We start from the raw sequence: 22,281 nt of genomic DNA on the forward strand, positions 1-22,281 counted from the left end.
TATTTCACCCCTCATCACGACTTTCTAGTTGAAGTCAAAATGTGAATTTGCGCACATGTTTGTCTCATTAATTTTTATGTTTAGGAATCAGTGTAACTTTTATGATGTTAGTTACAGGGAAAATTAGCGTTTGCAACCGGCCACAAGAAGACTGAATATTAAAAAAAATTCTTATTATAATTATTATTATTAACTGATTATTAAAATAATGATTGATTATTATTATTAGTATTAATACTGATTATTATAATTATTAAGTGATGCTTAAAAAAAATTCTTATTATAATTATTATTATTAACTTATTATTAAAATCATGACTGATTATTATTATTAGTATTAATACTGATTATTATAATTATTAAGTGATGCTCAAAAAATTGTCTGCCAACAGCTACTTTTTATTTTGGCGAAAATGCACCGAATGTGCACTTTATTATTATTTTTTTAATTTTGCATTTTTAAATTCGTAATTTTTTTTAAAAAATTTGTAACACTTTGAAAATTACCTTATTTTGCTTTTTTTTTTCTTTAAATTTTAGAAATGTGCTTTATTATGCTCATCATCATTTGAGAAGTGCTTTACACTATAAAAATCAACACTTTACTTTATTAGTTGAAAATTTTAAATTTTTGAAAAGATGATCACATGTTAAATAAAAGGCCACTATTAAAAATTCTATATCTATTAAAAATTAAAAATACTACGTAGCAATATCTCCCAATTTTGTTCTGTAATGCTAATTAAAACAATTCCGTTCAGTTTTTTTTCAGTAATAGTAGTTTTGATAGTTTTTTGTTTTTAAATTTAAAATTTAACCACATAAAATGAATAAGAAAACATGAACAGATTTAATTTTTACCTGCGAATGCGAAGACATGCCAGTTATGCTTTGCCCCATTTTCTTCGGATTTTATTCATTTTACGAGTTTATAAGCATAATTTACGAATAAGAAACGAGTAAGAATTACAAATAAGAACAAGAATAAAAATGACAAACATGATCAATTGTGAATAAGAATAACAACTACAAATGAGAATAAGAATGAGTTATTAGAATAAAAGTGTTATGAGTTAGTGCAGCATTTTTCCTATGTATATTTTATTATTTTTATTATTATTTAATAAATATGGAATTATTATAATGTGGAATTCAATTTCTTAAAACTCTGCCACATGTTGAATAAAGCCACTATTAAAAATGCTACAGGTGACCGATGGCTAGTAGCGAAATCTCCTAATTTTGTCATATAATGTCAGCTAAAACGTTACCGTTTTTAATTTATATACTTTCTTTCTTTTTCAGTAACAGAAGTTTTGATAGTTTTTATTTTTTTAAACTTGAAATGTATAACCATATGATATGAATAAGAAACATAAATATAAATATAGTTAATTCTGAAATATAGATGCGAATATCGGTTAATAAGGCTTTTTTCTCCCATTTTCTTACTTTTTACTTAGTATTTTATTTATTTTACAATTTGTAAGAATAAATTACGAATAGGTACGTGTAAGAATTACAAATAAGAATAAGAATTATCAATCAGAATAAAACTTTCCAATATGAATAATTACGAATAGGAATAACAATTATAAGTAAGAATAAAAATTACGAATATGAATAATTGCGAATAAGAATAATTACGAATGAGAATTAGAACAAGTTATTAGAATAAAGTTGTTATTAGTTTGTGTCAGAATAAGGAATGTGTTGTGTCGTCAAACACTGGCGGTAAGTTCCCCCAGACGTGTGCAGGTGCAAAAAATTGGACCACCCTTATATTAATCCTTAATGGACCAATGCTGCCATATAACCGATATGGCAATTTTACTTACACGGTCCAATAACGTGTATAAGGCGGAAATCATTTTACTAATTTTATCATTCATAAAAATTTTCATATTTGCGGTTAATTAAATAATTACGTATTTCTAATTATTATTTTATTTTATAACCGTCGTTGAATGGCCGACCCAATTTCTAGGGTTTACGACTACCAATGCTCAGCTCCGTAGCCTCGTCATTTTGAACCCAATCCAGAAGACAAGGGAATTCCTGAATTGAGTATTAGGAGAAATTTGCCTTCGTGGAGGACTTTTTGATGGAACTAATCCTCATTTGCGTTACATGGAGAGGAAAACCACGAAAACCTCTCAGGGTCAGCCTGAGAGCAAGGGGACTCTAACCTTTGATCCGTCTACCCCAGAGGATCCATTGCGTCAGCACTGTGGTCGGTGCTAGCCGGGTGCGAAATTCGTATTACCCAGCAGTCGCTGAGATTCGAACCCGGTTCAGCTAATAGAAAAGCGAATGCTCTATCCTCTGACTGTTAAGGGTTAATATATGCTTCCCGCAATTGGATGTCCGGACAGATAGTGTATAATTTTAAGAAAAAGTGTAACATTATTTACTTGATTATTTGGGTGTAAAAGAATTGCCAGTAGATATGCTTTATGAAGAAGATCGAGTAAAAAAGTTTTCTAGAAAAACTACCCACCTGAATTTTTAATTAAATAACACTTTTTTAGTTTTATATGTGGTCTAAATCTGGAACAAAAGGTCTGGTTCGGGGAATATACTTTATTGAGAGGTACTACTATGAAGGAAAATCGCTCTTAAGCTTTATTGTACTTAAAAAAGTAGCAACTTGCATATTTACGAACAGATGCTTATGTCAGCACCAGAGTGGGGCAAAATTAAATTGAAATAATCAATTAATTTTAATTGATATGATAAGCCATTATTCCTTATAACATTACAGTTGAAAGGATTGGGGCAATAAACCGTATGTCTTTTTAAAGGTGACATTTTTACATCGAAGTGTTATTTGATATTGTTTCCAGTTAGGTTGTTTACAACTTTGTTAAGTTTCTACTAGATGACAGCATTATAAGCACAAACTTCTTAGTGTGGAATTAAAAAATCTTAATGTTTCTTACTTTTTATTTATATTTATAATATGCACTCTTCTGAACAATTGAAAAAGTGGCCGTTACAGCAAGACCTTCAACTGTAATTGAGATTATGAATAAATTGCTGCATTTTAGTTCATGAAGGAAATAAATAGTCTTTTAAATGTTAAAGGGACTGTGGGAATACCGTATGTAATGCTCGCACTGAGCAATTAATTTAATTATTTCAATACAAAAATATTGTACATAATAGTAATCTCTGCGTTGGCCGGGAGTCGAACCCGGGTCAACTGCTTGGAAGGCAGCTATGCTAACCGTTATACCACCAACGCTTACTGGCAGCTGTTAAAAATTTCTTTTATCAACTTGCATCTCAACTACTGCTGGAAAGTTTGTAAACAGCCACTTATACCCATTATTTCATAAGATATCTCAATTGTTCGTGGTTTACAATCTCACGCATTATCAACCTACTCTCCTTGAACGCTTTTCGTGGTTTCCATTTCCCTGTAATGCAACTGCGATTCCTTTATTCTCCTTCTTCTTGAACGCGAGTTTGTTGTTGTTCCCCCCCCCTTCTGTTCTGTAGTTCAAAATTATTAATTGACAGTATTGAACTTTTATTCGATCTACGGTCAAATTCGTATATTTTCATCGGCGATTCTAAAAGTTATTTCGCAGTCGAAAAAAGACGATAATAAAAGCTTAAAAAATGTATGCGGACGTAAGAGGGCACGAAAGTCCCTTGGAAGGAAATGTTTATTTTTCAATAGGTTAGCAAAATACTATTTGAATTGTTCTTTTTAAAATTAATAAAAAATGTATGACTTTTCATAAATCATCCTTCTTCAAGATATAAACCCTTAAGATAATAAAACTGATGGTTAAGAAAAAAGTGACATGCGTTGGCCGGGAGTCGAACCCGGGTCAACTGCTTGGAAGGCAGCTATGCTAACCGTTATACCACCAACGCTTACTGGCAGCTGTTAAAAATTTCTTTTATCAACTTGCATCTCAACTACTGCTGGAAAGTTTGTAAACAGCCCCTTATACCCATTATTTCATAAGATATCTCAATTGTTCGTGGTTTACAATCTCACGCATTATCAACCTACTCTCCTTGAACGCTTTTCGTGGTTTCCATTTCCCTGTAATGCAACTGCGATTCCTTTATTCTCCTTCTTCTTGAACGCGAGTTTGTTGTTGTTCCCCCCCCCCCTTCTGTTCTGTAGTTCAAAATTATTAATTGACAGTATTGAACTTTTATTCGATCTACGGTCAAATTCGTATATTTTCATCGGCGATTCTAAAAGTTATTTCGCAGTCGAAAAAAGACGATAATAAAAGCTTAAAAAATGTATGCGGACGTAAGAGGGCACGAAAGTCCCTTGGAAGGAAATGTTTATTTTTCAATAGGTTAGCAAAATACTATTTGAATTGTTCTTTTTAAAATTAATAAAAAATGTATGACTTTTCATAAATCATCCTTCTTCAAGATATAAACCCTTAAGATAATAAAACTGATGGTTAAGAAAAAAGTGACATGCGTTGGCCGGGAGTCGAACCCGGGTCAACTGCTTGGAAGGCAGCTATGCTAACCGTTATACCACCAACGCTTACTGGCAGCTGTTAAAAATTTCTTTTATCAACTTGCATCTCAACTACTGCTGGAAAGTTTGTAAACAGCCCCTTATACCCATTATTTCATAAGATATCTCAATTGTTCGTGGTTTACAATCTCACGCATTATCAACCTACTCTCCTTGAACGCTTTTCGTGGTTTCCATTTCCCTGTAATGCAACTGCGATTCCTTTATTCTCCTTCTTCTTGAACGCGAGTTTGTTGTTGTTCCCCCCCCCTTCTGTTCTGTAGTTCAAAATTATTAATTGACAGTATTGAACTTTTATTCGATCTACGGTCAAATTCGTATATTTTCATCGGCGATTCTAAAAGTTATTTCGCAGTCGAAAAAAGACGATAATAAAAGCTTAAAAAATGTATGCGGACGTAAGAGGGCACGAAAGTCCCTTGGAAGGAAATGTTTATTTTTCAATAGGTTAGCAAAATACTATTTGAATTGTTCTTTTTAAAATTAATAAAAAATGTATGACTTTTCATAAATCATCCTTCTTCAAGATATAAACCCTTAAGATAATAAAACTGATGGTTAAGAAAAAAGTGACATGCGTTGGCCGGGAGTCGAACCCGGGTCAACTGCTTGGAAGGCAGCTATGCTAACCGTTATACCACCAACGCTTACTGGCAGCTGTTAAAAATTTCTTTTATCAACTTGCATCTCAACTACTGCTGGAAAGTTTGTAAACAGCCCCTTATACCCATTTTTTCATAAGATATCTCAATTGTTCGTGGTTTACAATCTCACGCATTATCAACCTACTCTCCTTGAACGCTTTTCGTGGTTTCCATTTCCCTGTAATGCAACTGCGATTCCTTTATTCTCCTTCTTCTTGAACGCGAGTTTGTTGTTGTTCCCCCCCCCCCTTCTGTTCTGTAGTTCAAAATTATTAATTGACAGTATTGAACTTTTATTCGATCTACGGTCAAATTCGTATATTTTCATCGGCGATTCTAAAAGTTATTTCGCAGTCGAAAAAAGACGATAATAAAAGCTTAAAAAATGTATGCGGACGTAAGAGGGCACGAAAGTCCCTTGGAAGGAAATGTTTATTTTTCAATAGGTTAGCAAAATACTATTTGAATTGTTCTTTTTAAAATTAATAAAAAATGTATGACTTTTCATAAATCATCCTTCTTCAAGATATAAACCCTTAAGATAATAAAACTGATGGTTAAGAAAAAAGTGACATGCGTTGGCCGGGAGTCGAACCCGGGTCAACTGCTTGGAAGGCAGCTATGCTAACCGTTATACCACCAACGCTTACTGGCAGCTGTTAAAAATTTCTTTTATCAACTTGCATCTCAACTACTGCTGGAAAGTTTGTAAACAGCCCCTTATACCCATTTTTTCATAAGATATCTCAATTGTTCGTGGTTTACAATCTCACGCATTATCAACCTACTCTCCTTGAACGCTTTTCGTGGTTTCCATTTCCCTGTAATGCAACTGCGATTCCTTTATTCTCCTTCTTCTTGAACGCGAGTTTGTTGTTGTTCCCCCCCCCCTTCTGTTCTGTAGTTCAAAATTATTAATTGACAGTATTGAACTTTTATTCGATCTACGGTCAAATTCGTATATTTTCATCGGCGATTCTAAAAGTTATTTCGCAGTCGAAAAAAGACGATAATAAAAGCTTAAAAAATGTATGCGGACGTAAGAGGGCACGAAAGTCCCTTGGAAGGAAATGTTTATTTTTCAATAGGTTAGCAAAATACTATTTGAATTGTTCTTTTTAAAATTAATAAAAAATGTATGACTTTTCATAAATCATCCTTCTTCAAGATATAAACCCTTAAGATAATAAAACTGATGGTTAAGAAAAAAGTGACATGCGTTGGCCGGGAGTCGAACCCGGGTTAACTGCTTGGAAGGCAGCTATGCTAACCGTTATACCACCAACGCTTACTGGCAGCTGTTAAAAATTTCTTTTATCAACTTGCATCTCAACTACTGCTGGAAAGTTTGTAAACAGCCCCTTATACCCATTATTTCATAAGATATCTCAATTGTTCGTGGTTTACAATCTCACGCATTATCAACCTACTCTCCTTGAACGCTTTTCGTGGTTTCCATTTCCCTGTAATGCAACTGCGATTCCTTTATTCTCCTTCTTCTTGAACGCGAGTTTGTTGTTGTTCCCCCCCCCCCTTCTGTTCTGTAGTTCAAAATTATTAATTGACAGTATTGAACTTTTATTCGATCTACGGTCAAATTCGTATATTTTCATCGGCGATTCTAAAAGTTATTTCGCAGTCGAAAAAAGACGATAATAAAAGCTTAAAAAATGTATGCGGACGTAAGAGGGCACGAAAGTCCCTTGGAAGGAAATGTTTATTTTTCAATAGGTTAGCAAAATACTATTTGAATTGTTCTTTTTAAAATTAATAAAAAATGTATGACTTTTCATAAATCATCCTTCTTCAAGATATAAACCCTTAAGATAATAAAACTGATGGTTAAGAAAAAAGTGACATGCGTTGGCCGGGAGTCGAACCCGGGTCAACTGCTTGGAAGGCAGCTATGCTAACCGTTATACCACCAACGCTTACTGGCAGCTGTTAAAAATTTCTTTTATCAACTTGCATCTCAACTACTGCTGGAAAGTTTGTAAACAGCCCCTTATACCCATTATTTCATAAGATATCTCAATTGTTCGTGGTTTACAATCTCACGCATTATCAACCTACTCTCCTTGAACGCTTTTCGTGGTTTCCATTTCCCTGTAATGCAACTGCGATTCCTTTATTCTCCTTCTTCTTGAACGCGAGTTTGTTGTTGTTCCCCCCCCCCTTCTGTTCTGTAGTTCAAAATTATTAATTGACAGTATTGAACTTTTATTCGATCTACGGTCAAATTCGTATATTTTCATCGGCGATTCTAAAAGTTATTTCGCAGTCGAAAAAAGACGATAATAAAAGCTTAAAAAATGTATGCGGACGTAAGAGGGCACGAAAGTCCCTTGGAAGGAAATGTTTATTTTTCAATAGGTTAGCAAAATACTATTTGAATTGTTCTTTTTAAAATTAATAAAAAATGTATGACTTTTCATAAATCATCCTTCTTCAAGATATAAACCCTTAAGATAATAAAACTGATGGTTAAGAAAAAAGTGACATGCGTTGGCCGGGAGTCGAACCCGGGTCAACTGCTTGGAAGGCAGCTATGCTAACCGTTATACCACCAACGCTTACTGGCAGCTGTTAAAAATTTCTTTTATCAACTTGCATCTCAACTACTGCTGGAAAGTTTGTAAACAGCCCCTTATACCCATTATTTCATAAGATATTTCAATTGTTCGTGGTTTACAATCTCACGCATTATCAACCTACTCTCCTTGAACGCTTTTCGTGGTTTCCATTTCCCTGTAATGCAACTGCGATTCCTTTATTCTCCTTCTTCTTGAACGCGAGTTTGTTGTTGTTCCCCCCCCCCCTTCTGTTCTGTAGTTCAAAATTATTAATTGACAGTATTGAACTTTTATTCGATCTACGGTCAAATTCGTATATTTTCATCGGCGATTCTAAAAGTTATTTCGCAGTCGAAAAAAGACGATAATAAAAGCTTAAAAAATGTATGCGGACGTAAGAGGGCACGAAAGTCCCTTGGAAGGAAATGTTTATTTTTCAATAGGTTAGCAAAATACTATTTGAATTGTTCTTTTTAAAATTAATAAAAAATGTATGACTTTTCATAAATCATCCTTCTTCAAGATATAAACCCTTAAGATAATAAAACTGATGGTTAAGAAAAAAGTGACAATGCGTTGGCCGGGAGTCGAACCCGGGTCAACTGCTTGGAAGGCAGCTATGCTAACCGTTATACCACCAACGCTTACTGGCAGCTGTTAAAAATTTCTTTTATCAACTTGCATCTCAACTACTGCTGGAAAGTTTGTAAACAGCCCCTTATACCCATTATTTCATAAGATATCTCAATTGTTCGTGGTTTACAATCTCACGCATTATCAACCTACTCTCCTTGAACGCTTTTCGTGGTTTCCATTTCCCTGTAATGCAACTGCGATTCCTTTATTCTCCTTCTTCTTGAACGCGAGTTTGTTGTTGTTCCCCCCCCCTTCTGTTCTGTAGTTCAAAATTATTAATTGACAGTATTGAACTTTTATTCGATCTACGGTCAAATTCGTATATTTTCATCGGCGATTCTAAAAGTTATTTCGCAGTCGAAAAAAGACGATAATAAAAGCTTAAAAAATGTATGCGGACGTAAGAGGGCACGAAAGTCCCTTGGAAGGAAATGTTTATTTTTCAATAGGTTAGCAAAATACTATTTGAATTGTTCTTTTTAAAATTAATAAAAAATGTATGACTTTTCATAAATCATCCTTCTTCAAGATATAAACCCTTAAGATAATAAAACTGATGGTTAAGAAAAAAGTGACATGCGTTGGCCGGGAGTCGAACCCGGGTCAACTGCTTGGAAGGCAGCTATGCTAACCGTTATACCACCAACGCTTACTGGCAGCTGTTAAAAATTTCTTTTATCAACTTGCATCTCAACTACTGCTGGAAAGTTTGTAAACAGCCCCTTATACCCATTATTTCATAAGATATCTCAATTGTTCGTGGTTTACAATCTCACGCATTATCAACCTACTCTCCTTGAACGCTTTTCGTGGTTTCCATTTCCCTGTAATGCAACTGCGATTCCTTTATTCTCCTTCTTCTTGAACGCGAGTTTGTTGTTGTTCCCCCCCCCCTTCTGTTCTGTAGTTCAAAATTATTAATTGACAGTATTGAACTTTTATTCGATCTACGGTCAAATTCGTATATTTTCATCGGCGATTCTAAAAGTTATTTCGCAGTCGAAAAAAGACGATAATAAAAGCTTAAAAAATGTATGCGGACGTAAGAGGGCACGAAAGTCCCTTGGAAGGAAATGTTTATTTTTCAATAGGTTAGCAAAATACTATTTGAATTGTTCTTTTTAAAATTAATAAAAAATGTATGACTTTTCATAAATCATCCTTCTTCAAGATATAAACCCTTAAGATAATAAAACTGATGGTTAAGAAAAAAGTGACATGCGTTGGCCGGGAGTCGAACCCGGGTCAACTGCTTGGAAGGCAGCTATGCTAACCGTTATACCACCAACGCTTACTGGCAGCTGTTAAAAATTTCTTTTATCAACTTGCATCTCAACTACTGCTGGAAAGTTTGTAAACAGCCCCTTATACCCATTATTTCATAAGATATCTCAATTGTTCGTGGTTTACAATCTCACGCATTATCAACCTACTCTCCTTGAACGCTTTTCGTGGTTTCCATTTCCCTGTAATGCAACTGCGATTCCTTTATTCTCCTTCTTCTTGAACGCGAGTTTGTTGTTGTTCCCCCCCCCCTTCTGTTCTGTAGTTCAAAATTATTAATTGACAGTATTGAACTTTTATTCGATCTACGGTCAAATTCGTATATTTCATCGGCGATTCTAAAAGTTATTTCGCAGTCGAAAAAAGACGATAATAAAAGCTTAAAAAATGTATGCGGACGTAAGAGGGCACGAAAGTCCCTTGGAAGGAAATGTTTATTTTTCAATAGGTTAGCAAAATACTATTTGAATTGTTCTTTTTAAAATTAATAAAAAATGTATGACTTTTCATAAATCATCCTTCTTCAAGATATAAACCCTTAAGATAATAAAACTGATGGTTAAGAAAAAAGTGACAATGCGTTGGCCGGGAGTCGAACCCGGGTCAACTGCTTGGAAGGCAGCTATGCTAACCGTTATACCACCAACGCTTACTGGCAGCTGTTAAAAATTTCTTTTATCAACTTGCATCTCAACTACTGCTGGAAAGTTTGTAAACAGCCCCTTATACCCATTATTTCATAAGATATCTCAATTGTTCGTGGTTTACAATCTCACGCATTATCAACCTACTCTCCTTGAACGCTTTTCGTGGTTTCCATTTCCCTGTAATGCAACTGCGATTCCTTTATTCTCCTTCTTCTTGAACGCGAGTTTGTTGTTGTTCCCCCCCCCTTCTGTTCTGTAGTTCAAAATTATTAATTGACAGTATTGAACTTTTATTCGATCTACGGTCAAATTCGTATATTTTCATCGGCGATTCTAAAAGTTATTTCGCAGTCGAAAAAAGACGATAATAAAAGCTTAAAAAATGTATGCGGACGTAAGAGGGCACGAAAGTCCCTTGGAAGGAAATGTTTATTTTTCAATAGGTTAGCAAAATACTATTTGAATTGTTCTTTTTAAAATTAATAAAAAATGTATGACTTTTCATAAATCATCCTTCTTCAAGATATAAACCCTTAAGATAATAAAACTGATGGTTAAGAAAAAAGTGACATGCGTTGGCCGGGAGTCGAACCCGGGTCAACTGCTTGGAAGGCAGCTATGCTAACCGTTATACCACCAACGCTTACTGGCAGCTGTTAAAAATTTCTTTTATCAACTTGCATCTCAACTACTGCTGGAAAGTTTGTAAACAGCCCCTTATACCCATTATTTCATAAGATATCTCAATTGTTCGTGGTTTACAATCTCACGCATTATCAACCTACTCTCCTTGAACGCTTTTCGTGGTTTCCATTTCCCTGTAATGCAACTGCGATTCCTTTATTCTCCTTCTTCTTGAACGCGAGTTTGTTGTTGTTCCCCCCCCCCCTTCTGTTCTGTAGTTCAAAATTATTAATTGACAGTATTGAACTTTTATTCGATCTACGGTCAAATTCGTATATTTTCATCGGCGATTCTAAAAGTTATTTCGCAGTCGAAAAAAGACGATAATAAAAGCTTAAAAAATGTATGCGGACGTAAGAGGGCACGAAAGTCCCTTGGAAGGAAATGTTTATTTTTCAATAGGTTAGCAAAATACTATTTGAATTGTTCTTTTTAAAATTAATAAAAAATGTATGACTTTTCATAAATCATCCTTCTTCAAGATATAAACCCTTAAGATAATAAAACTGATGGTTAAGAAAAAAGTGACATGCGTTGGCCGGGAGTCGAACCCGGGTCAACTGCTTGGAAGGCAGCTATGCTAACCGTTATACCACCAACGCTTACTGGCAGCTGTTAAAAATTTCTTTTATCAACTTGCATCTCAACTACTGCTGGAAAGTTTGTAAACAGCCCCTTATACCCATTATTTCATAAGATATCTCAATTGTTCGTGGTTTACAATCTCACGCATTATCAACCTACTCTCCTTGAACGCTTTTCGTGGTTTCCATTTCCCTGTAATGCAACTGCGATTCCTTTATTCTCCTTCTTCTTGAACGCGAGTTTGTTGTTGTTCCCCCCCCCCTTCTGTTCTGTAGTTCAAAATTATTAATTGACAGTATTGAACTTTTATTCGATCTACGGTCAAATTCGTATATTTTCATCGGCGATTCTAAAAGTTATTTCGCAGTCGAAAAAAGACGATAATAAAAGCTTAAAAAATGTATGCGGACGTAAGAGGGCACGAAAGTCCCTTGGAAGGAAATGTTTATTTTTCAATAGGTTAGCAAAATACTATTTGAATTGTTCTTTTTAAAATTAATAAAAAATGTATGACTTTTCATAAATCATCCTTCTTCAAGATATAAACCCTTAAGATAATAAAACTGATGGTTAAGAAAAAAGTGACATGCGTTGGCCGGGAGTCGAACCCGGGTCAACTGCTTGGAAGGCAGCTATGCTAACCGTTATACCACCAACGCTTACTGGCAGCTGTTAAAAATTTCTTTTATCAACTTGCATCTCAACTACTGCTGGAAAGTTTGTAAACAGCCCCTTATACCCATTATTTCATAAGATATCTCAATTGTTCGTGGTTTACAATCTCACGCATTATCAACCTACTCTCCTTGAACGCTTTTCGTGGTTTCCATTTCCCTGTAATGCAACTGCGATTCCTTTATTCTCCTTCTTCTTGAACGCGAGTTTGTTGTTGTTCCCCCCCCCCTTCTGTTCTGTAGTTCAAAATTATTAATTGACAGTATTGAACTTTTATTCGATCTACGGTCAAATTCGTATATTTTCATCGGCGATTCTAAAAGTTATTTCGCAGTCGAAAAAAGACGATAATAAAAGCTTAAAAAATGTATGCGGACGTAAGAGGGCACGAAAGTCCCTTGGAAGGAAATGTTTATTTTTCAATAGGTTAGCAAAATACTATTTGAATTGTTCTTTTTAAAATTAATAAAAAATGTATGACTTTTCATAAATCATCCTTCTTCAAGATATAAACCCTTAAGATAATAAAACTGATGGTTAAGAAAAAAGTGACATGCGTTGGCCGGGAGTCGAACCCGGGTCAACTGCTTGGAAGGCAGCTATGCTAACCGTTATACCACCAACGCTTACTGGCAGCTGTTAAAAATTTCTTTTATCAACTTGCATCTCAACTACTGCTGGAAAGTTTGTAAACAGCCCCTTATACCCATTATTTCATAAGATATCTCAATTGTTCGTGGTTTACAATCTCACGCATTATCAACCTACTCTCCTTGAACGCTTTTCGTGGTTTCCATTTCCCTGTAATGCAACTGCGATTCCTTTATTCTCCTTCTTCTTGAACGCGAGTTTGTTGTTGTTCCCCCCCCCTTCTGTTCTGTAGTTCAAAATTATTAATTGACAGTATTGAACTTTTATTCGATCTACGGTCAAATTCGTATATTTTCATCGGCGATTCTAAAAGTTATTTCGCAGTCGAAAAAAGACGATAATAAAAGCTTAAAAAATGTATGCGGACGTAAGAGGGCACGAAAGTCCCTTGGAAGGAAATGTTTATTTTTCAATAGGTTAGCAAAATACTATTTGAATTGTTCTTTTTAAAATTAATAAAAAATGTATGACTTTTCATAAATCATCCTTCTTCAAGATATAAACCCTTAAGATAATAAAACTGATGGTTAAGAAAAAAGTGACATGCGTTGGCCGGGAGTCGAACCCGGGTCAACTGCTTGGAAGGCAGCTATGCTAACCGTTATACCACCAACGCTTACTGGCAGCTGTTAAAAATTTCTTTTATCAACTTGCATCTCAACTACTGCTGGAAAGTTTGTAAACAGCCCCTTATACCCATTATTTCATAAGATATCTCAATTGTTCGTGGTTTACAATCTCACGCATTATCAACCTACTCTCCTTGAACGCTTTTCGTGGTTTCCATTTCCCTGTAATGCAACTGCGATTCCTTTATTCTCCTTCTTCTTGAACGCGAGTTTGTTGTTGTTCCCCCCCCCCCTTCTGTTCTGTAGTTCAAAATTATTAATTGACAGTATTGAACTTTTATTCGATCTACGGTCAAATTCGTATATTTTCATCGGCGATTCTAAAAGTTATTTCGCAGTCGAAAAAAGACGATAATAAAAGCTTAAAAAATGTATGCGGACGTAAGAGGGCACGAAAGTCCCTTGGAAGGAAATGTTTATTTTTCAATAGGTTAGCAAAATACTATTTGAATTGTTCTTTTTAAAATTAATAAAAAATGTATGACTTTTCATAAATCATCCTTCTTCAAGATATAAACCCTTAAGATAATAAAACTGATGGTTAAGAAAAAAGTGACATGCGTTGGCCGGGAGTCGAACCCGGGTCAACTGCTTGGAAGGCAGCTATGCTAACCGTTATACCACCAACGCTTACTGGCAGCTGTTAAAAATTTCTTTTATCAACTTGCATCTCAACTACTGCTGGAAAGTTTGTAAACAGCCCCTTATACCCATTATTTCATAAGATATCTCAATTGTTCGTGGTTTACAATCTCACGCATTATCAACCTACTCTCCTTGAACGCTTTTCGTGGTTTCCATTTCCCTGTAATGCAACTGCGATTCCTTTATTCTCCTTCTTCTTGAACGCGAGTTTGTTGTTGTTCCCCCCCCCCCTTCTGTTCTGTAGTTCAAAATTATTAATTGACAGTATTGAACTTTTATTCGATCTACGGTCAAATTCGTATATTTTCATCGGCGATTCTAAAAGTTATTTCGCAGTCGAAAAAAGACGATAATAAAAGCTTAAAAAATGTATGCGGACGTAAGAGGGCACGAAAGTCCCTTGGAAGGAAATGTTTATTTTTCAATAGGTTAGCAAAATACTATTTGAATTGTTCTTTTTAAAATTAATAAAAAATGTATGACTTTTCATAAATCATCCTTCTTCAAGATATAAACCCTTAAGATAATAAAACTGATGGTTAAGAAAAAAGTGACATGCGTTGGCCGGGAGTCGAACCCGGGTCAACTGCTTGGAAGGCAGCTATGCTAACCGTTATACCACCAACGCTTACTGGCAGCTGTTAAAAATTTCTTTTATCAACTTGCATCTCAACTACTGCTGGAAAGTTTGTAAACAGCCCCTTATACCTATTATTTCATAAGATATCTCAATTGTTCGTGGTTTACAATCTCACGCATTATCAACCTACTCTCCTTGAACGCTTTTCGTGGTTTCCATTTCCCTGTAATGCAACTGCGATTCCTTTATTCTCCTTCTTCTTGAACGCGAGTTTGTTGTTGTTCCCCCCCCCCTTCTGTTCTGTAGTTCAAAATTATTAATTGACAGTATTGAACTTTTATTCGATCTACGGTCAAATTCGTATATTTTCATCGGCGATTCTAAAAGTTATTTCGCAGTCGAAAAAAGACGATAATAAAAGCTTAAAAAATGTATGCGGACGTAAGAGGGCACGAAAGTCCCTTGGAAGGAAATGTTTATTTTTCAATAGGTTAGCAAAATACTATTTGAATTGTTCTTTTTAAAATTAATAAAAAATGTATGACTTTTCATAAATCATCCTTCTTCAAGATATAAACCCTTAAGATAATAAAACTGATGGTTAAGAAAAAAGTGACATGCGTTGGCCGGGAGTCGAACCCGGGTCAACTGCTTGGAAGGCAGCTATGCTAACCGTTATACCACCAACGCTTACTGGCGGCTGTTAAAAATTTCTTTTATCAACTTGCATCTCAACTACTGCTGGAAAGTTTGTAAACAGCCCCTTATACCCATTATTTCATAAGATATCTCAATTGTTCGTGGTTTACAATCTCACGCATTATCAACCTACTCTCCTTGAACGCTTTTCGTGGTTTCCATTTCCCTGTAATGCAACTGCGATTCCTTTATTCTCCTTCTTCTTGAACGCGAGTTTGTTGTTGTTCCCCCCCCCTTCTGTTCTGTAGTTCAAAATTATTAATTGACAGTATTGAACTTTTATTCGATCTACGGTCAAATTCGTATATTTTCATCGGCGATTCTAAAAGTTATTTCGCAGTCGAAAAAAGACGATAATAAAAGCTTAAAAAATGTATGCGGACGTAAGAGGGCACGAAAGTCCCTTGGAAGGAAATGTTTATTTTTCAATAGGTTAGCAAAATACTATTTGAATTGTTCTTTTTAAAATTAATAAAAAATGTATGACTTTTCATAAATCATCCTTCTTCAAGATATAAACCCTTAAGATAATAAAACTGATGGTTAAGAAAAAAGTGACATGCGTTGGCCGGGAGTCGAACCCGGGTCAACTGCTTGGAAGGCAGCTATGCTAACCGTTATACCACCAACGCTTACAATCCATGCTTTATTTCCTTTATGTAAAGAAAAATACAAACAAATAGTAGGTCAAAACAATGAAGCAGAAAGACGAAGATGGAAAATCCTCAGAGTAAAACTTGTTTCTAATTCGTTTTTCTTTCACGACAAAAATCAAAAAATAAAAATGAAGTAATATGCAAACAGAAATAAATAAATAATAACTGTGTTATCTATTGATCGCATGCTGCTACTTAAATTATTTTCTAGAATGTAAAAGAGCAAAACAATTTTTTTTTTAAGAGATAAAAAAAATATATATGTCTTTCAAATTGTTATATATTTGACACGTGAATGATACAGTAAAAGTCCGTTATAACGACACTTTACACACGGTATCAAAAGGAATTGTCGTTATAATGAGATTCTCGTTTAGGAAATTGAAATTACTTAATATTCTAGAAATGAAAAATGACAGAAAGATAAATTTGAGATATTTGTGTAATTTTCTTTTGAACTATCTTAATTTAATGTAAATATCTATGCTTTTGCTTGCAGATTAAAAACTGAATACTTTTGAAAGATAGAAAACAATAACAACTTAAAAACAATATAATATAGTAAAAATATAGAAATTTGACTATACTATATATTTTTAAAATGTCTGACTATCTGGAATAATAATAAATTAATAAACACGTTTTTAATGTAAAATTACTTATAAATTAAAACAGCTCTTGCTATTATGCATTAAATTCATAATAATATTAATAATAGAAAAAATCATGGAAATAAGAAAATGCGCACTTAGCATTAAATGGCTTACAAAGGTATATTTATAATATTTATAATTGAGTCGTGGTGGCTCAGGGGATCGAGAGTTTGCTTTTTAATTATGTAAACAGGGTTCGAATAATTCCAACAGCTGGTCGATACTAACACCGCACCCGGCTATCTCTCTCATTTTGCTTTAAATAATGTTTATTTTATCCATTATTGAAAAAAAAATGTTGCTCCCTCGAGATCTTTATTTTATACGCTCGCTTGAGTTGATATCAAAAGTAACAAAATAAATAAATAAATAAATAAATAAAATAAACTGACATATTAGATTTTGCCAGATATAATAACCAGGTCAATTTACAACGAAACTTATGAAAATGTAAAAATATTAATTCAAGTGAGAAAAAAACCATTTCCCATTTGAATTGTTATAATAAAATAGGGTTATTGTTATACAGTGCTCAAAATGAACACCACCCTCAATAACTTTTGATCTAATGATCGGATCTTCCCATACGTGGGCTCTTATCTTAAAAACGAGAAAATTACAACAGATAATCCGCTTCTAGACATTAGTTAAAAAAGAAAATTTCCACTCTCTTAAAAATGCAATCGAACTCGCTTATACCGAACCCTGGTTAAAAGATAAACCAAGTTTTTTAACCAAGAAATCGAAAATACTTGGTTGGTACCATGTTTAATCGCTTTGGAACATAGATCGTTTTTAACGAACAAAACCCAGTTTCAGTGATTCATAAAATGTCACGTAATACTGCAGCTGTGTTAATATCTTCTGGAAAAATTCCTTTTTTGATGTCAACGTAAGTTTTCAGCATATGAATCTTTTCTGAAAAACAATAACACAACAAAAAGACAATAAAGTAGTTCTAAGTAAAAAACATGTTAACTTTTTTCTTTTATAAACTACAGAAACAAACAAATAAATAAATTAATAAAGTAAGAAAGTATTGTACAAGGGGAAAATTTAAATCTCGTAAAATTACCTCACAGTATTGTAATGATATTTCTGGTAAAAAAAAAACAACAACCCATAATTCGGATTAATAAAATCAAAATACAGTATACTCTCGAAGACCTTGTTGTGTTAAAAAAATATATTTTTCCTCGGCGTTATACATTCACATAATAATAATTTGAATTCCTATGTCGAAGGTTGTTACAAGTCGAACATTTTCAGAAAAATCGCTATGTTAGTTCATTCTAAATCAATTCTTTTCTATTTAATGCATAATTATTTCTATCTTACTTTTAAAAATAATATTATCATTTCCTGGGTTCGATCCTCGGGCTGGGCAAGGTTGACTCAGCCTTTCATCCCTTCAGTGGGTCGATAAATGAGTGCCAAGCATGCTTGAGAACTAAACATTGGGGATTCCGCGTTCGGCTGACCACCTAACCGGAACATCTGCTCCTGCACCCCAGAGCCCAAGGTCAAGAAAACTGAGATGGGCACAATAGGCCTTGGCCCTCTTTGAGCTGTCACGTCACTGAGTTTAGTTTAGTTTAGTTTAGTAGTATGTATTTAAACTTATAGTCAACTATCATTACATGCATATTTAATAGTAGTTATTCTGATGTTTCATGACTCTAATGTTTAAATATTTTAGAATATATTTTTATACTTTTTAGAACACATTTAGTTCTGAACTTGCGTAGTTGTTTTAAAAAGTAGAGACACGAATCTCGAAAACTCGCTATCTCGAAATTTTTTAAGCGTCCTTTCAACTTTGAGATATCGAGAGTTTGCTGTATACGGTTTTTAAACCATAAATTTGGTAAATTTTTCCGTTCATATGGTAATGGTTTATCAGAAATTATAGTTTTTATTACTAAACAATCAGTAAAAAATACAAAACTGATGAGTAAATTTGATCGAATAATTGGTTTTTATGCCATGCTCTACGTTAACGTAATAAAATTATCAAATTTTACAACATTTACCAAATTTATCACAAGTTAAAAAATTATATTTTATAAATATTTAATATAGACGTAAAATAGGTATTAATATATAGATATAGATATATAGATAGATATATAGATATAGATATATAGATATAAATATATAGATATAGATATATAGATATAGATATATAGATATAGATATAGATATATAGATATAGATATATAGATATAGATATATAGATATAGATATATAGATATAGATATATAGATATATAGATATAGATATATAGATATAGATATATAGATATAGATATATAGATATAGATATATAGATATAGATATATAGATATAGATATATAGATATAGATATATAGATATAGATATATAGATATAGATATATAGATATAGATATATAGATATAGATATATAGATATAGATATATAGATATAGATATATAGATATAGATATTAATATATTTAATAACTTTACCAAAATTGTTACCAAAGCCTTCGGTGAAAATTACCGAGCTTTTTGGTATTCCCATAGAGACAGAAGCACTATAATTTTTACCATATTCTGGAAGTTTGGAAAATACTTTTTTTTCTCAGTGTACTTATAACTCAGTAAACATGTATGAATTTTTATGATTTTTTTCACAAACACATTTTTTATAAGCACTCGTTTATAACGGAAAAATTCCTTCACACACGTAAAAAACTTGTTTGACTTTTTAAGAAAATCCTGTTGCTTAGAAGCAGCGGTTGGAAGTAGCTCGCTACAAGTAGCGAAACTGCAGTAGCGCACTACTTTTATCCGTAGTTCGTAGTGCAGTGCGCTACTTTTTGAAAGAAATAATGTAGTGAGTAGTGCGATGCAAAAAAAAAAAAAAACAGTAGTTTGTAGCTATTCTTGGCAACTACTTTTAACGTTAGTTTATTAAAGAAACAATGTTCAAACGCAAATTTTTTTGTGAATATGATGGGTGTAAATCCTTCGCAGGCCCGTATGCAATGAGAATAGCTCTGTGGTCGAACGTTAATAAGATCTACTTCTGATGCTCGGAAAAATAGGTGCGAAATCGGTCGAATTGTTCCTAGGAAATCGAATTTTAAGTATCTGACTTTCTTAAAATTCGAGTTCACGGGAACTGTAAAGAACGTTTTTGTGTTCGATTTCGTAAATTTAAATATCGTCTGAATTAATTCTTTTGCATATTTGCGGTCACCCCCTCAAACCTTTGACATTGAGTCCTAGAACGTGCAGATCCGATCATTAGGTCAGAAGATATTCTGGATGGTCCGTTTTTTTTTTGTTTTTCTCACAGAACTTTATTTCTTCGAGGATATAAAAAAGCATTGATCATTAAAATCACAAATATTTGATAATTTCCTAGAATTTCTTAAATCACTGTCAAGAAAAGCAGAGTTTGAAAGTTAAAAGAACAAATTAATAAAAAGGGCTTTAGAATAACACCAATTAAAACTTCTTAATATTTCCTCATATTTAACCAAGCCAATTTTTTTTTATTCAAAACCAATTTGAATAATGGTGAAAATTAAATTCTCCAGTTTAGTTTGTCTTCTAAAAGTAGCTACATTTTGCAGTCGCTACAATTAAAAAAATTAGTTGTAGTTAACTATAAAGAAAATGTAGTTTTTCCAACCATTGCTTAGAATCAATGCTAGATGAAAAAGGGTTAACTCAGTACAAATTACCGTTCTTTAAATACGATTTAGTGTGATGTAAGCACTTAAAACAGCATATTCCAAAACGAAAATAAAGAGTAAACACTTTTATAAATCTAAATTCTGATAACTTTTTTTCGGAATATAAAATGGCTTATTTTGTAACAACTCAATAGATTTGATGAAAATCGAACAGGAAATTCCTCTTGAATATTTTATGCCAAGTTGACATACATTTTGGCTAAATTGGCTATTTACATAAAATGAAGGACTCGCACCCATAAAAGCATGTTTTCTGCAGTACAACATACTTGAAAAATATTGAAATCTTGTTGGTTGGATTTCCTGTTCAAGTTCATAACATGGATGATTCCTAATCCGCCTTCAGCAGGAAATCTTGAAGATGTGTTAAGTGGAAGGATTACAGTTGCTTACAAGTGGGATAAAGTCTGGTTTTTGACATTGGATAAACTCGATGTCGACATTTGTCGCCGATATTCAAGGACATTGTTGATACCTTCTATGTGATATTTTTGAACGATTCGTAGAAAAAAGATGCAATTTCATAGGAATATTTTGCGATTCGGCTTGTTTATATTCAAAACTGATTGCTCAAAACATCTAATGTAAAATAAAAATTTGCAAATTTGTGTCATTTAACTGAGATACATTCAAAAATAAAATCAAAAGTGTAAATCGCTCTCAAAACAATCACGTATCACTTTTAGAACTACTATGCATTGCTTACAAATTATTTCTGCAACAAACAATAAACCGTCGTTTGACGAATTGAGATGCATTGCTTATAAATCATCAATGTATGAAACAATGACGAACCACTTGTAGAATACTCATGTATTGCATATCATTCATGTATCAAACAATTATGCATCGTTGTAGAACAAAGATGCATTGCTTATAAGTCATTCAGGTATCAAATAGTTATGCACTGCTTATAAAATATCCATGTATTGCTAATAAATCATTCTTGTATCAAGTAATTTTGCATTGCTTGTAGAACAGAAATGTATTGCATATAAATCATCAAACAATCTCTCATTGTTTGTAGATCAGAGATAAATTGCTTAAAAATCATTCAGGCATCAAAATATCATGCATCGCTTATAGAATATCTACACATTGCGTGTAAATCATTCATGTATCGAATAATCACGCATCTCTTGTAGATCCACTATCTCCGAGTCCAGTAAAATTTCTTTTTTACGGTTTTGAAGTCACACTAGTTTGTAAACGGTTTCAAAACCGTAAAGGTGAAAAACATTTATTACCGTAAACTGTAAGGTAAATTGAATGGACAGAATGCTGCCAGTTTTATTACTTTAAGTTTAGATTGAACAACAGTGTAGATAGTGTTATTAACAGTGTAGATTAGGTATTTGGTAATTTTTAGAACTTCTATGAATTTTTCCTAAAAATTTGAAAGAATAAAATGATGCAATTTGTAGTTTTGTGTAAGTAATTTAAAACTAAAGTTGCTCAGATTTTAGATTTTTTTAAAATCTATTCAATGCAGTTTAAAACTAATGAAAATCGATTTGCAGGATGCTAAAAAATTCTTTTAATGTCAATTGTGTAAAAACAAATATACTTATCAAACGTATAAAAACAGGCAACAGTAGAATTCAACTCCCTATCGAAAACTGTTGAATGCAGAATTGTATTGTCATGAATAGAGAATCTAAAATGAATGGAGAATCTAAAATACCTCACGCTTTATATCTCGAATTGTGATTGGACGGTGAAACTGTATTTTACATGTATTGGAAAATACTGTCAAATACAGTAAAAATCCTTCATCATCAGTGTATTTGC

General features: G+C 33.3%; 21 non-coding genes across 21 annotated transcripts; all 21 read right to left on the reverse strand.

Moving 5' to 3' along the window:
- Positions 1-3,175: 3,175 nt before the first annotated feature.
- On the reverse strand, positions 3,176-3,247 carry TRNAG-UCC (transfer RNA glycine (anticodon UCC)). Its single transcript has one exon. It is a non-coding gene; the product is annotated as a tRNA-Gly (tRNA).
- Positions 3,248-3,816: 569 nt separating this feature from the next.
- TRNAG-UCC (transfer RNA glycine (anticodon UCC)) lies at positions 3,817-3,888 on the reverse strand. The gene has a single exon. It is a non-coding gene; the product is annotated as a tRNA-Gly (tRNA).
- Positions 3,889-4,459: 571 nt separating this feature from the next.
- TRNAG-UCC (transfer RNA glycine (anticodon UCC)) lies at positions 4,460-4,531 on the reverse strand. Its single transcript has one exon. It is a non-coding gene; the product is annotated as a tRNA-Gly (tRNA).
- A 569-nt stretch (positions 4,532-5,100) lies between these two features.
- Positions 5,101-5,172, reverse strand: TRNAG-UCC (transfer RNA glycine (anticodon UCC)). Its single transcript has one exon. It is a non-coding gene; the product is annotated as a tRNA-Gly (tRNA).
- Positions 5,173-5,743: 571 nt separating this feature from the next.
- On the reverse strand, positions 5,744-5,815 carry TRNAG-UCC (transfer RNA glycine (anticodon UCC)). Its single transcript has one exon. It is a non-coding gene; the product is annotated as a tRNA-Gly (tRNA).
- Positions 5,816-6,385: 570 nt separating this feature from the next.
- On the reverse strand, positions 6,386-6,457 carry TRNAG-UCC (transfer RNA glycine (anticodon UCC)). The gene has a single exon. It is a non-coding gene; the product is annotated as a tRNA-Gly (tRNA).
- Positions 6,458-7,028: 571 nt separating this feature from the next.
- On the reverse strand, positions 7,029-7,100 carry TRNAG-UCC (transfer RNA glycine (anticodon UCC)). Its single transcript has one exon. It is a non-coding gene; the product is annotated as a tRNA-Gly (tRNA).
- Positions 7,101-7,670: 570 nt separating this feature from the next.
- TRNAG-UCC (transfer RNA glycine (anticodon UCC)) lies at positions 7,671-7,742 on the reverse strand. The gene has a single exon. It is a non-coding gene; the product is annotated as a tRNA-Gly (tRNA).
- A 572-nt stretch (positions 7,743-8,314) lies between these two features.
- TRNAG-UCC (transfer RNA glycine (anticodon UCC)) lies at positions 8,315-8,386 on the reverse strand. The gene has a single exon. It is a non-coding gene; the product is annotated as a tRNA-Gly (tRNA).
- A 569-nt stretch (positions 8,387-8,955) lies between these two features.
- Positions 8,956-9,027, reverse strand: TRNAG-UCC (transfer RNA glycine (anticodon UCC)). The gene has a single exon. It is a non-coding gene; the product is annotated as a tRNA-Gly (tRNA).
- Positions 9,028-9,597: 570 nt separating this feature from the next.
- On the reverse strand, positions 9,598-9,669 carry TRNAG-UCC (transfer RNA glycine (anticodon UCC)). Its single transcript has one exon. It is a non-coding gene; the product is annotated as a tRNA-Gly (tRNA).
- A 570-nt stretch (positions 9,670-10,239) lies between these two features.
- TRNAG-UCC (transfer RNA glycine (anticodon UCC)) lies at positions 10,240-10,311 on the reverse strand. Its single transcript has one exon. It is a non-coding gene; the product is annotated as a tRNA-Gly (tRNA).
- Positions 10,312-10,880: 569 nt separating this feature from the next.
- Positions 10,881-10,952, reverse strand: TRNAG-UCC (transfer RNA glycine (anticodon UCC)). The gene has a single exon. It is a non-coding gene; the product is annotated as a tRNA-Gly (tRNA).
- Positions 10,953-11,523: 571 nt separating this feature from the next.
- On the reverse strand, positions 11,524-11,595 carry TRNAG-UCC (transfer RNA glycine (anticodon UCC)). Its single transcript has one exon. It is a non-coding gene; the product is annotated as a tRNA-Gly (tRNA).
- A 570-nt stretch (positions 11,596-12,165) lies between these two features.
- TRNAG-UCC (transfer RNA glycine (anticodon UCC)) lies at positions 12,166-12,237 on the reverse strand. The gene has a single exon. It is a non-coding gene; the product is annotated as a tRNA-Gly (tRNA).
- Positions 12,238-12,807: 570 nt separating this feature from the next.
- TRNAG-UCC (transfer RNA glycine (anticodon UCC)) lies at positions 12,808-12,879 on the reverse strand. The gene has a single exon. It is a non-coding gene; the product is annotated as a tRNA-Gly (tRNA).
- Positions 12,880-13,448: 569 nt separating this feature from the next.
- TRNAG-UCC (transfer RNA glycine (anticodon UCC)) lies at positions 13,449-13,520 on the reverse strand. Its single transcript has one exon. It is a non-coding gene; the product is annotated as a tRNA-Gly (tRNA).
- Positions 13,521-14,091: 571 nt separating this feature from the next.
- TRNAG-UCC (transfer RNA glycine (anticodon UCC)) lies at positions 14,092-14,163 on the reverse strand. The gene has a single exon. It is a non-coding gene; the product is annotated as a tRNA-Gly (tRNA).
- Positions 14,164-14,734: 571 nt separating this feature from the next.
- Positions 14,735-14,806, reverse strand: TRNAG-UCC (transfer RNA glycine (anticodon UCC)). The gene has a single exon. It is a non-coding gene; the product is annotated as a tRNA-Gly (tRNA).
- A 570-nt stretch (positions 14,807-15,376) lies between these two features.
- On the reverse strand, positions 15,377-15,448 carry TRNAG-UCC (transfer RNA glycine (anticodon UCC)). Its single transcript has one exon. It is a non-coding gene; the product is annotated as a tRNA-Gly (tRNA).
- Positions 15,449-16,017: 569 nt separating this feature from the next.
- On the reverse strand, positions 16,018-16,089 carry TRNAG-UCC (transfer RNA glycine (anticodon UCC)). Its single transcript has one exon. It is a non-coding gene; the product is annotated as a tRNA-Gly (tRNA).
- Between the last annotated feature and the right edge of the window lie 6,192 nt (positions 16,090-22,281).

Source organism: Parasteatoda tepidariorum, chromosome 9, assembly GCF_982258835.1.
Source record: "Parasteatoda tepidariorum strain Cologne lab strain chromosome 9, Ptep-v5.0, whole genome shotgun sequence".
In the NCBI taxonomy this organism is placed as follows: domain Eukaryota; kingdom Metazoa; phylum Arthropoda; class Arachnida; order Araneae; family Theridiidae; genus Parasteatoda; species Parasteatoda tepidariorum.